The sequence below is a fragment of the Pelobates fuscus genome, chromosome 5 (assembly GCF_036172605.1).
Source record: "Pelobates fuscus isolate aPelFus1 chromosome 5, aPelFus1.pri, whole genome shotgun sequence".
Taxonomy (NCBI): domain Eukaryota; kingdom Metazoa; phylum Chordata; class Amphibia; order Anura; family Pelobatidae; genus Pelobates; species Pelobates fuscus.
The window spans coordinates 107,004,014-107,019,493 of NC_086321.1; positions in this window are offsets into that span (position 1 = coordinate 107,004,014).

Here is a 15,480-nt window from a genome sequence, read left to right on the forward strand (position 1 = left end):
CTCAAACTCTTCCCTATTAGTTGGGGATTTTTAAAGGGTTTTAACCACTTTATGGATTTATATGAATATTATTTGAAGTTGGGGTATTTAAGGTGACAGAATTCCTTGGTTGAAGAAAAAAGAGCTTGATAAAGACTTGGGAACAGGTCGAATTGTTGCTGTGTCCATTAGTTCTGCCTGAAATTATTACAGTGAGTGTCTGAGGTTTTTTTTCCTTTTGAGAATTCCTTGGGACGACAGATATTTTTTATTGTTTTTGCTGCATGTGGGAATTTGATGTGCTATTATGCTCACAAATGTATTGTCTTGTTATTAATACACACTCCAACTGATCTTTTAATTAATTGATGGGAGTAACCTGCAGCAATGATCTATTTATGAAACAGATACTTGTGGCCATTATTAGTGGAAGAAAATAAACAGAGTTAACCCTTGCTAAGGAGAAATTATTTCATCCTGTGCAAAACCTATATGCTACAATCCACTCACCCATAATGAGCAGAGTAAAACTCAATAATAAAATAATGGAGTAAATATATCAAATATTGGCAATGCATAAGCATATAAAAAAATAGACTAATAATAATAAAAAAAATATGCAGAAAGAAAAAGAATATAGTATTGTTGTTAACCATAGCTACCAAGGACATAGAGCTGATTGTTCACAGTTACCACAGTTACAGTACTGTATTTGATTGAACATCAAATACAAAAAAACATAATACGGTACTTTTTTAAAATAATGAAGCCTGTAGTGATCCTGCAATGTGATGATACGAGGGAAATAATAAAACTGCATTAGAGATAATTAATGTGGCAACCTAAAATGTAAACCTAAACTATTTATTAACGAATTTATAGGATTTGCAAAGTAACAAATAATAGATTAATCAATAGCAGTACAGTATATCCATATATAATGACCAGTTCCTCATAAAAATCGCTCAATAACAAAATGTCCAAGAGATAAATTTACATGGACTCAGATAATGCATTGTGTCTAGTGGTGGTATGAACAAAAATAGACAGCTAAAGTGGTTTTGGAATTTGTATTAGTAGATAATCATGGACACTATAAGCACAAAAACAACTTTAGCTTAATAAAGTGGTTTCAGTGTATAGATGTCACTGTAATACCATTGCTCAATTCTCTGCGATTTAGGAGTTAATGACTTTATTTATGCACAGATCCCTTAGCTGTGACTCACACAGCCTTACTACACTAATCCCGAAAATTTGTATTTTTTTTACTTCCCTTATTGCACAGTGTGTTTAATTTAGAATAACTAATCTCCTGCTCTGTTAATAACTCTGTTAATAACAGAGCAGTAGATTAGAACTTCTTATCTCCTGTACTATAAGATCTGATTAAAAATGAAACAATTTTTGTAATGGAGGCTGTGTAAGTCACAGCTATGGGAGGTGTGGCTTGGGCTACATAAACAAAAATAAAAGTGATTTAACTCCAAAATGGCAGAGAATTGAGCAAAGAGACTCAGTGGGCATGATCTATTCACCAAAACTCCTTCATTAAACCAGCGTTCATTTGGTGGTTAGAACATCCCTATAAAGGGAAATCATCACTTCCTATATCTTATGTTAACTCTATACATGTGATAACTTTTTTTGTTTCAACTGTATATTGAAGATTTAAAGGTTTATTTACTAAAGTAAGAATTGTGGGGAATTCAACATGAATTCAAAGTGAATTTCAAATGTAAGAACAGAAGCATAGTTGACTTGGAGGTTTTTTTTCCACATTTGAAATTAATTTTGAATTCCCCACAATTCTTACTTTAACATGTAGCCCTATGAATAATTGGCATCACAATCCAGTTCAATCCATGCCCAACCAGTGCACACATTGCATTGGAGAAGACACAGAAACCTCCTATCGATACTGACTGCCAGGTGCAAAGGCGATATAGAGAGAAGCTTAGTTCTAGGAAATAGCAGTACTCATTCCTACATTTAATTTTTTTTTTCAGACCATACAAACCCATTTTAGTAAAATACAGAGGATAAATAAACATACTATTTAAAATTTAATAAGGTAACAGTTCATCTTGGACATAAGATTCCAAAACACAGAGAAACAGACCAATATGGACCAAGGCAGACATCTTGGAAACTCAACAGTGCGCACCTTGAAATTTAAGTCACCTTTTAAAATGGCTACATTCTGGAATTTATTTGATAATGTTAGTTATTAAGGCTCTCTAGGTGATGGACCTAGAGCAGGGGTTGGCAACCTTCAGCCCTCCACATATTGTGGACTACATCGCCCATGTTTCTGAAGTCCTAAACCAACAGCATAGGTATAATTACATCCCGCTTTATTAATAATATCCCATTCTGCTAAATTGAGAAGTTTCTGATTGGCTGCATTAAGTCCTCTTTAAATATGGTATGTGCTTCCTTATGCAAAACTCACAATTGCCTTTGTATCCAATCCTATTATAGTATTAAAAGTTAGAAACTGCTCTAAACTAGTTGGATATTTAGGGAACTGTGCCCTAATGGGGGAAGGTTAATAAGCCTTGCTTTACTACATCCTCATACAAGAATTCACAGTAAAAAATAAATTAAAAAATGATTAATGCATTAAGATGTGACCATAATTTCTTAAGTGGGAGACTTATTTGTCTAAAGGTTCTCCACATCATTTCAAAGTGCCTATAATTGCCAGGTCTATTTTAGTCATGAAAATAAATGAAAGTTTAAAAAAATATATTGTCTCAGTTAAAAATCTCTAGTGGCAAAATGACAGATATGTGACTTCAATTACAACTCAACCTAATGCATTATGTTTTAGCACTTCTTCATGAGAAATTGCTCACTCAACAGTTCCATTCCTTGTAAGGTAACAAAAATCACCCGTTCTCCAAACTCTTTATTTGAGGAATAAAATGCAAATAAAAACCATACATGTATTTTTTCTAATTGAAAGGAGAGTTCTCACATAGAAACAGAAAATATATAATGAGCCACCTGTTTATATAAAATTGTACTTCTTCTATTGTGAGCTCACTTGACAAGAGCCCTCTTCACTTCCTGTGTCTGTCAACATTTATTTTGTATTTCAATGAGTTGCTGTTAAACATGCCTGCTATATAACTGAAAATATAAATCCTAATAATAATAATAATGATATACGATGCTCTTTCATAGAAAACAAAATCACATTGCATTGTTCATGTTCTTTTTACTCCTAATCCCCATCATCAGCTCTTTAATCTATGTTTTGTATTTTGAGGTCTTCAAGTCTTGTGCTTTGTCACATTATTAGTCATCCCCTGCGCGTTTGCTTGCCCTTTTACTTCCTACTTCTCTATGGGTTTCCCCCAATATAATTCATTTTATGGCATGTAATTAGATAGGCTGCAAAGCTACTCATGCAACTGAAATATTCATAAAGGTTTTAAAGCTTCTATTGTATCACAACTGCTGAATGAGTCCCCGTTCATTATACATTTACAGGTACCACAAATCCACCAAGGAAAATGATTGTGGCCATTAAATGTGTGGATCTCCTTTAACTTCTTAGTACTAGCACCTACAGCTTTCCCATACATTATCGTCATACTGCTGCTTATGTTATTTTAATCCGAGTTTGTATTTACATTTCCCAACAGCTCTTCAATATTTCTTTATCTTCTTAAAACTCGTTACTTATACCGTACCTTATTTTTGAGCAGCTGTACAAATTCATGTTATTTTATAGCCTTGGTGATTTGTCAATCTGCTATTACAGATGCAGATTTAATTATTCACCTCTGAAGTCTTTCTTTGTTCATCTCATATTTCTTAGAAGCAGATTATCAGATGGTATATACGATTTCCTTTGCAGCAACCAGCTCCTATTCCTAATTTTCTCAGATCTGAAATGAATTTATTCTATTTCAAATGGCTGATAGCTGTGTATTATGTAGGTTATTATGCCAATGTTATATTACTATTACCTATTGACATGGAGGTTGAATTCTACTGTAATACAAAATTCAGAATTTGTTAAGGATATTGCTACAGCCTTGTTTTCACAATAATGCCTCACCTCGTATTAACTTATCCATACGTTTGTCTGCAGAGACAGGGATCAGAAGTGTTTTGATCAAATTTGCCTTGTTTCATAAAAATAATAAATATCGTTTATTGTTTGAATTGCAAAGCATACTATGCAGACAAATCTGACCTGATACAAAAAAAATCTTCTGATGTACTTAAATATATTTATTGGTGCCCTCAAAAAAAGACAGAGTCAAAACATTGGGGTTTGTGGTCTCTTCCTTTTGACTAAGTGGAGGAGTTTTTTTGGTAAAATGTATTTCCAGATGTCAAAAAGTTTTGTGGATCATGTAGATTATTTTTTGTCAATGTGATCGATATTCCTTGAATGCTATACAGTCGATTGTATCATATCCATTTTTATTTATATCTAACTTTGGTACTAATAAGGATATATTCTATATAGAGTTATATGATACATTATAACATTATAGCAATTACTGTATTTTTCCATGTATAAGACTATGTTTTTTTTCTAAATTTATTTATCTACAATTGGGGGTCGTCTTATACACAGAATGTCACTGCATGGGTTAAAAAAAAAAAAAAAACTTGTGCATGGGGCCTAAGCCAATATGGCTTCTGCCACATTTCAGTGTGCCATGGACCACACACATACCTGGCTTCCCTCCCACCCACTTCTGAATGCTGTGGCAAGGAGAAAGAGGTCCCTATATGCCTGGGAGCTGCAGTAGACACCACCACCAACGGAGCTCGAGAGACATGCCTCACCATAAAAGAAGCAGCCATACTAAGGTATGCTCCACCTCAGGTAGGTCTTGCTTTCTGATTTATATTTATGGGGGAGGAAATGGGGATTATGGAGCAGAGGGAATACTGCTGTGAGGTCCCAGCATGCCCTCACACCACCTGCTGTATTGTAAGAGCTGTAGTCTCCCAGCATGCACTAAGGAGCCATTAACTTCACAGAGTACCGTAGCACAGGGGAGGCATTGAATCAGAATTGTGTTGTTCTCCTCAGAAGTCACCTCAAAATTATCAAGTTGTTCTATTTGATGTTTAAAATATTAATTTCTTAATTTTGGGTTCAAAAAATAGGGGTCGTCTTAGACATGGGGGCATCTTATACACAGAAAAATACGGCAAATATATACAAGATAACGGTAAGCCTTGAAAGATTTAATGCTGACCAATGTTGCTTTAACCTTAGCTTGGACAGTATAATATTTTAACTCCTTAAGATCGGAGGGCGTACAATTACGTCCTTTTTAAAGCGGCTCTAAACGCCGCCGGGCGTAATTGTACGCCCTCCGTTTTTTTTTTTACTTATCCGGTCTCCGGCGATCCCACGCCGACGATCGCGGTTGGGGGGACTCCCAGGGAGCCCCCCGCGGCACCTCCGTCCTCTTCAGCCCCCCCGGGCCATTGTGAGGTCCTTGCGAGGACCTCACAATCACATGGCCGGTATAGCTGGCTGCTGCATTGCCAGCAGGGGGTAATGACAGGTAGTCCCCCTGCTGGCTGAAATCAAGTAAAAAATTTTTTAAAATACCGTATATACTCGAGTATAAGCCGAGTTTTTCAGCACATTTTTTGTGCTGAAAAACCCCAACTCGGCTTATACTCGAGTCAGAGTCTGTATTATGGCAATTTGCATTGCCATAATACAGACTGGGGGGGAGAGGGGTGCTGGCAGAGCTGTACTTACCTTTCCTGCAGCTCCTGTCAGCTCTCTCCTCCTCCGCGCCGTCCGTTCAGCACCTCGGTCAGCTCCCAGTGTAAGTCTCGCGAGAGCCGCGGCTCTCGCGAGACTTACACTGGGAGCTGACAGAGGGAGCTGCACAGACCGCACGGAGGAGGAGAGAGCTGACAGGAGCTGCAGGAAAGGTAAGTACAGCTCTGCCAGCACTCCTCTCCCCCCCACTGAACTACCAATGACACTGGACCACCAGGGAAGGAGCCCCCCTCCCTGGCCAGCTAGCAAGCAGGGAGGGGGGACGAAAAAAAAAAGATAATTAAAAAAAAATAAAATAATAATAATTAAATAATAAATACAAAAAAATTATAATATAAAAAAAATAATAATTAATAATATATCAAATGCCCACCCCCACCAACACAAACACACACTGCATCACACACTCACACTTCATTCATATACACACACTGCACTCACACACACTGCACTCACACACACACTGCACTCACACACACACTGCACTCACACACGCACTGCACTCACACACGCACTGCACTCATACACACTGCACTCATACACACTGCACTCATACACACTGCACTCATACACACTGCACTCATACACACTGCACTCATACACACTGCACTCATACACACTGCACTCATACACACTGCACTCATACACACTGCACTCATACACACTGCACTCATACACACTGCACTCATACACACACACTGCATTCATTATATACACACACTGGAAATAAATATTCAATTAATATACACACACACACTGCAATCATACACACGCACACACTGCACTCATACACACACTGCACTCATACGCACACACTGCATTCATTATATACACACACTGTAAATAAATATTCAGTTAATATAACTTTTTTAGGATCTAATTTTATTTAGAAATTTACCAGTAGCTGCTGCATTTCCCACCCTAGTCTTATACTCGAGTCAATACGTTTTCCCAGTTTTTGGGGGTAAAATTAGGGGCCTCGGCTTATATTCGGGTCGGCTTATACTCGAGTATATACGGTAAGTGTAAAAAAAAAAATAATGATATACTTAGATCATATATATATATATATATATATATATATATATATATATATATGATCTAAGTATATATATATATATATATATATATATGATCTAAGTATATATATATATATATATATATATATATATATATATATATATATATATATATATATATATATATATATATATATATATATATATATATATATACATACAGGGAGTGCAGAATTATTAGGCAAGTTGTATATTTGAGGATTAATTTTATTATTGAACAACAACCATGTTCTCAATGAACCCAAAAACCTCATTAATATCAAAGCTGAATATTTTTGGAAGTAGTTTTTAGTTTGTTTTTAGTTATAGCTATTTTAGGGGGATATATGTGTGTGCAGGTGACTATTACTGTGCATAATTATTAGGCAACTTAACAAAAAACAAATATATACCCATTTCAATTATTTATTTTTACCAGTGAAACCAATATAACATCTCAACATTCACAAATATACATTTCTGACATTCAAAAACATAACAAAAACAAATCAGTGACCAATATAGCCACCTTTCTTTGCAAGAACACTCAAAAGCCTGCCATCCATGGATTCTGTCAGTGTTTTGATCTGTTCACCATCAACATTGCGTGCAGCAGCAACCACAGCCTCCCAGACACTGTTCAGAGAGGTGCACTGTTTTCCCTCCTTGTAAATCTCACATTTGATGATGGACCACAGGTTCTCAATGGGGTTCAGATCAGGTGAACAAGGAGGCCATGTCATTAGATTTTCTTCTTTTATACCCTTTCTTGCCAGCCACGCTGTGGAGTACTTGGACGCGTGTGATGGAGCATTGTCCTGCATGAAAATCATGTTTTTCTTGAAGGATGCAGACTTCTTCCTGTACCACTGTTTGAAGAAGGTGTCTTCCAGAAACTGGCAGTAGGACTGGGAGTTGAGCTTGACTCCATCCTCAACCCGAAAAGGCCCCACAAGCTCATCTTTGATGATACCAGCCCAAACCAGTACTCCACCTCCACCTTGCTGGCGTCTGAGTCGGACTGGAGCTCTCTGCCCTTTACCAATCCATCCATCTGGCCCATCAAGACTCACTCTCATTTCATCAGTCCATAAAACCTTAGAAAAATCAGTCTTGAGATATTTCTTGGCCCAGTCTTGACGTTTCAGCTTGTGTGTCTTGTTCAGTAGTGGTCGTCTTTCAGCCTTTCTTACCTTGGCCATGTCTCTGAGTATTGCACACCTTGTGCTTTTGGGCACTCCAGTGATGTTGCAGCTCTGAAATATGGCCAAACTGGTGGCAAGTGTCATCTTGGCAGCTGCACGCTTGACTTTTCTCAGTTCATGGGCAGTTATTTTGCGCCTTGGTTTCTCCACACGCTTCTTGGACCCTGTTGACTATTTTGAATGAAATGCTTGATTGTTCGATGATCACGCTTCAGAAGCTTTGCAATTTTAAGAGTGCTGCATCCCTCTGCAAGATATCTCACTATTTTTGACTTTTCTGAGTCTGTCAAGTCCTTCTTTTGACCCATTTTGCCAAAGGAAAGGAGGTTGCCTAATAATTATGCACACCTGATATAGGGTGTTGATGTCATTAGACCACACCCCTTCTCATTACAGAGATGCACATCACCTAATATGCTTAATTGGTAGTAGGCTTTCGAGCCTATACAGCTTGGAGTAAGACAACATGCATAAAGAGGATGATGTGGTCAAAATACTCATTTGCCTAATAATTCTGCACTCCCTGTATATACACATATACATACACACATATACACTGTCTAGGTGTATTTTAATATTAATATATATATAATTATATATATATATATTAATATCAAATTACACGTAGACTGATACTGATTAAATATATATATATAATTATTGTTATATATATATATATTTATATATAATATAAAAAAAATATGTAAATACGTAAAAAAAAATTAATTAAAAAAATAATTATAAATAAATTATTAAAAAATATATAGATGTGTTTTATTTCGTTCTAACTGTATTGTGATATTAATATATATATACATATATATTTATATCACAATACACGTAGAATGAAATAATATATATATCTATATACATAAATATATACGTATATATCACTATAAATATACCTATATATAAATAAAAATATTAAACTAAATTAGATATAAATATATATGTATATACACACATATGTGTATATATACATATAACAATTCTACACATATATTTATGTAATATTTTTACATAATTAGGTATCCTAATTAATTACAATTAGCGGGACCTACCTGACAACCCATGCCGAAAGTATAGGGAATTTAATTGGCTAGCACTATATTTAACCCTATAACTTTCCAAGACACCATAAAACCTGTACACGGGGGGTACTGTTTTACTTGGGAGACTTCGCTGAACACAAATATTAGTATTTCAAAACAGTAAAATGTATTACAACTATGATATCGCCAATAAAAGTGACGTTTTTTGCATTTTTCACGCACAAACAGCACTTATACGGACGATATTGTTGCTGCAATACTTTTTACTGTTTTGAAACACAAATATTTGTGTTCAGCGAAGTCTTCCGAGTACAACAGTACCCCTCATGTACAGGTTTTATGGTGTTTTCAAAAGTTACAGCGTCAAATATAAGGCTTGTGTTTCATTTTTTTCACATTAAAATTCGCCAGATTGCTTACGTTGCCTTTGTGACCCTATGGTAGCCCAAGAATGAAAATTACCCCTATGATGGCATACCATTTGAAATAGTAGACAACCCAAGGTATTGCAAATGGGGTATGTCCAGTCTTTTTTAGTAGCCACTTTTATTTCCTGGACTACTATACAGTCTCAAAGGCAACGTAACCAATCTGGCAAATTTCAATTTCAAATGTAACACGCTATATTTGACCCTGTAACTTCCCAAAAAGACCATAAAACCTGTACATAGGGGGTACTGTTTTACACGTGAGACTTTGCTGAATACAAATATGTGTATTTTATTGCAGTTAAAGCTAACAGTATTATGACATTGACAGTTCAAATTTCATGTAGAACTAAAAAAATAAAAAAAATTCTTATTTTCTCCCATCTTTTTCATATTAAATTATGTTTCATAGCTAAATATTTGATATTAAATGAAAGCCCTGTTTCCCCTGAATAAAATGATATATAATAAGGCGGGTGCATTTAATATGAAAGAGGTGAATTACGGTTGGACAGACATACAGCGCAAATGCCAGGTTTTGTTTACGTTTTGTTCTGTTCACAACTTGAACATTTGGCTCAGTCCTTAAGGGGTTAAACAGTCCAACTGTTTAACCCCTTAAGGGCTCATAAGCTAAAATCCACAGCACTAGGACTAGTCTCTCGATGAGAAGATGATACAGTCTCCACAGATCCCAAGACTATTAATGAGATTTTCTATAAAATGTTGAAACCTTAAATGAACTATGTGCTTTTCTTTTAAAAAGTTTGGAATTCCTTGTTGTCATGCAAATATTAGTATATGGCTCCTCACAAGACAGGCTGTTATTTCTTTCTTTATTATTCTATATCACTGTAAAATTAAAGGGGAAACTAATGTGAATTTTGACTTGTAAAGATTAATAACTACTGCATGGTGTTTTACTTGCACTGCCTGCTTGTTCAAATATAAATATTACAAAGGAAATATTAGAAGATACAAAAATAAGAATAAAATATGGAAATAATTTAGTGCTGATGTTGCATATACAACTTGAATGGACAGAACTTTCTAGTCCATGTTGCTATGAATATGGAGATTTTGGAGTTTACTGCTTACAACTCAGTTCACAAAACTTCGAACACAGAAGTCTTGGTATGGCTGCTATCAAATTACTGAACAGTTCCAAGTTCGAAGATCTAGGACCTAACCTACACGTCACATAAACTTCTGCTGCTCCTGATTGGTGGAGCCTCTTCTTGGTCTACGAAGGACCTATCTGTTGCAGCACTTTCTCTGCAATGAGCTGCAATTTAAGGAACTTTAAAAGTATTTCCATTCATTTTATGAATGCAAGTTTTTTTTCACATTTTTAATGTTTTAAAAATGGGACAACCTCGTTTATATTGTCACTCTTTAAAGATGTCCCTAAAGCATTCTATATACGCTTCATATAAGTTTAAGCATTATATGTTCATCAAAAAATAACATACAAAATATAGCTAAGATATTAAATCCAAACTGGAAAACATCCTACAAAACCCAACACAGATAAAACATGAACTAAATGTAAAAATAATTTAAAAAGTTAGAAATGGTAAAAGTACACAAGTCTGGAAAAAATGAACAAATTCTGCAGGTGTTATGTGTCCAAATGGCAGATGAATTGGCAATAAAATGTCTGGATTTACAGCGTTGGTGACAGGATAATTAGAACATCATCTTGACTAATAAAGAACATGCATCGACACTGCAGTGAACAGATAAATGCAATACAGGAACACAGGGCTGAATGATGACTTAAAGCAGACAAATAAATGAGAAACGTTTAACATGCAACCTATAAATAACTAAAATCCCTTTCCACCATTGTCAGCTATGGACATTTTAAATTAAAGAAGATCCTATTTGAAATGAAATATTTGAGTGAGGAAATAGAAGACAACACATCAGTCTCTCGATTAGGACGTACCCTTGCATTTCACATTACACGAATGTCAAAAGAATGATTATTCTGATAAAAAACAAAAAGTCATTGCAATCTTTTTAAAATGAATTGTAAAATAATTTAAATTGAAAACAAAAATGCCGGGAAGTGAGGTCATGCAAGCGAGCTGATATATTATATTACCTGCTGTCCGTGTCAAATGTTTATTTTAAATATATTTTAGCAAAATATTTTAGAATTTTTCAGAAATATACGTCATACCAAGTCAAGACTGACTATGAGGTTATTCACTAAAGGTAAATTATTCTCAATGGGTTGCAATATTTTGGCAAGATAGCAATTCACTGTATATATTGTCAGGGGCTGCATTCACCTGAACATGCATATATTAAAAAGGTGATGCTAGGGCCAATTCATATAACATAAATGTTAAGACCCCTCTGGCATCAAGGAGTAAAACCGCCGTTTAGTTAAGCTTCCTCTTTCGCAATAATGCAAACTCCATTCGTATACTCCAACCGTACGATCTGCAACCAGGGGAATGCACCAGTCTCCCAACCGGGACCAGTACGGATCCCAAAACTCACGAATAATAAATCCACGAATCGCGGCTAACAGCCGATAAAATATAACATCCAAGCGGCTTACGTTTCCAGTAATCAGTCGCTAACCGTGTAGTAAATCTCCCCTCCAATAACGAGACCAAGCTCCGCATTGAGGGTAAAATAAGAACTGGCTTTACTGTGGGCTACCCGCCCGTATTCATGCAGGTCTCCCACTTGGTGGACACTCCCCTAGGGGACCAAATGGGAGACTGTAATGACAGACAGACATATGGCACTTTCAGACATACAGGCACACAATATTCCCACAATGCATCCTGGTTTCCTCCCCTCTGCCCTGGAGATAATCGAGAAGTAATTAAATTATCTCCAGGACAGAGGCAAATCGCCATTTTAAATTAAACACAAAAACCGTGTAAAAATAAATAAGTATACAACTACCGGACATTTTACATTCGTGCAACGTATCCCCAGATAGCCTGGATCTGAGTGCACATTCTTAGCAAATAGCGCTCAGATCCCATATGCACAGTTCAATCGCCATGGAGTCAAAGTCTCTTAAGTCTTTCGGTATGCGATTGACTCCATGGGACGGCTATCTGGGTTAAGCCCATTCGTGTAATCCAAACTCCCGAACGGCCGGTGGTCGCATGCCTTGTCGACTGAGAAGGGCGGTCGGTGATTTCAGCGGTGTTCGGCAGAATGAGTGTCCGTTTTTAGTTCCATAGAATCTGTGCCGAACACCGCTGGTCTTTCGCATGGTGTAAAATGTCCGCCGCCTCGTGGTCGGCATACGAACGACGACCACCCTGAATACGGTTAGAATGGAGAGGTGTCTGCGGTTAACCACAACATTCTAATTGGGGCCAAGAGGTTAACCAGCAGCACACTTCTCTCCCGGGTGGTCGTCTGTTCGGTAGTTTTAATCGGTTCTTTCAGGAAACAAACAAACAGGGGTATACGGACAGGCAAATAGACGAAAAGGGGGCAAACAGATGAACCAGCAATCTTAGTCTATACAGATGGGTCTGTCACAATAAAATTATATTATAATGTATGCATGTTCAAGTGAGTGCAGCCCCCTTGACTTTATAATATTTTATATATTAACACACATATGTATATACACACAATCCAAGGAGAGTTTTATAACATAGTTTTTCTGTTAAAAAAAAGCAGGTATTCAAAATAAATGTCAGTGGTTCAATCTGTGTGTCTTTATTCAAGAGCACGATAGAGAGGTTCCATTAGTACCATTAGTACTGGTCATAAACATCAGAAAAGTAACAAAAGAAAGGAGCAATTTGAGCACTGTGATAATACAGCTATTGAAGCCCAGAACAAATTATTCAAAAAGAAAATATCCTCATATAATCAACAGGTGTCCATTAAAAAGTTTGTGTGCATAGAAAAAAAAGCTAATCGATCTCCAACCTGAGTAAAGTGTACAAAGAAAAAGATAATGTGATATGAACAGTAAGAAAAATATGCCCAGTGCCGGCCTTACGCCTTTAGGCACCCTGTGCGAAAAATCTTCACAGCGCCCCCCGTGTTTATAACATACACACACAGGCAGGCAGTCACACACAGACAGCCACACACAAACACACAGGCAGACAGCCACATACACACAAGAAGACACCCACACACACATAGGCAGGCTGTCAGACACACAGAGGCAGACAGCCACACAAACACACACAGGCAGTCACACACACACACACACACACACACACACACACACACACACACACACACACAGGCAGACAGTCACACACACAGACACACACACACACACACACAGGCAGACAGTCTCACACACAGGCAGACAATCACTCATAGCTACTTATGGAGGAGTGGAGGCAGTGCAGCTCCTGGAGACATATTAATGACAGATTACTGACCTGCTTCTTACCTCCACATCCCTTGGAGCTCCTGGAGACTGGTTGTTGGGGATGCAACTATTACATTTTTTTTTTTATAATCCCGGCCGGCCATGTGTGAGCTGTGTCGGTCGTATGGCGCTCCCTGCTCCCATGGCACCACAGCTCGCACACCCCTAAGGCCGGCCTGGCCTAGACCAAACAGTAGCAAAAGTTCATTAGATTCTAGTGTAACCAGTATATGTAAATTTAAACAGAGTAACTACAGACAGATACAAAAATTGCAAGTATCACAGAGATACACTAACTTGTAAAAAGTATTAAGGAACCCTATAGTCATCAAAGCACCTTAGCTTAATGAAGCAGCCTTTGTGCATAGATCTTGCCTTTGAAGTCTCACTACTCAATTCTCTGTAATTAGGGAGGTAAATCACTGTTGATTCTGTTTATACAGCCCTAGCCACACCTCCCCTGGCTGTGACTATCACAACCTGCATGAAAGAAATAAAATGGTTTCATTTTCAATCAGATTTTACTTACTTTAAAAGTTTTTATCTCCTGCAGTGTAAATTAAACTTTAATTACATACAGTAAGCTCCTGTAGGGTCTAGCAAGCTATTACCAGAGCTGGAGATAAGATATTCTAAATTAACCCCTTAAGGACCAAACTTCTGGAATAAAAGGGAATCATGACATGTCACACATGTCATGTGTCCTTAAGGGGTTAAACAGAATTTGCAATAAAGGAAGTGTAAACATTAGATGATGCTTTACAGGAAGTAGGAAAAAGGATAGAGATAAGCAGTGCCTTAGGGATGTTCTCAGAATCAAAATCAGGAAAAGTCAATATGTAAAAAAGTGGACGATTCCCCCCTCAGCCCCCCCCCCCCCCCCCCTTCTCAACCACTGGTACTGCCATGTCCTCCAGTCAGCTCATTCTACTTAACATACTTCCTCCTCCAGCAAGAAGGAGTGACATCAGTGAAGGAGGACTGGCTTATTTCTTTTTTTCTGAACATTTTTAACCGGAGGGAGAGTCAGATTTTTTTTTAAACCTGGCTTTTGGTTAGAGTAACTCTTTACATATTGTGATATTTAAACTCTCATTATGAGTTGTGAAACTCTAACAATATAAAACATATGAGTAACTTTTGATAAATAATTATGATCTATCAAGATTTCTATTTTGCATTGGTAAAGTCTATCCATGGGTAAGTCTAGTGGATAAGACTGGTGAAGGTAACCAGATCATATTGTACTTTCCAGCAAGTTAAAACCTCAAAACTTCTAAATTAACAATATTGTATTGAAGTACAATGGTATATTGTAAGCACATGTATTTTGTCATAAAACAATCTCAAGATCACAAGTATTTGACCCTGGAATGAGAATTTTGTGTTACTGATAAATTACATGAGTGTACAATATTTCATCAACTGAAATAATCCAAAAGAAAAATGCTACTGTAAAATATAAAAGCATCATGCAGTCATGAACAATCAGTCATGCTGAAGAAAATGTTCTACTTTCTACTTATTTTTTACTTGTGTAAGACTGGAACATGTGCAGATAAGGAGATAATGTATGTTTTAGTCTTCATGCT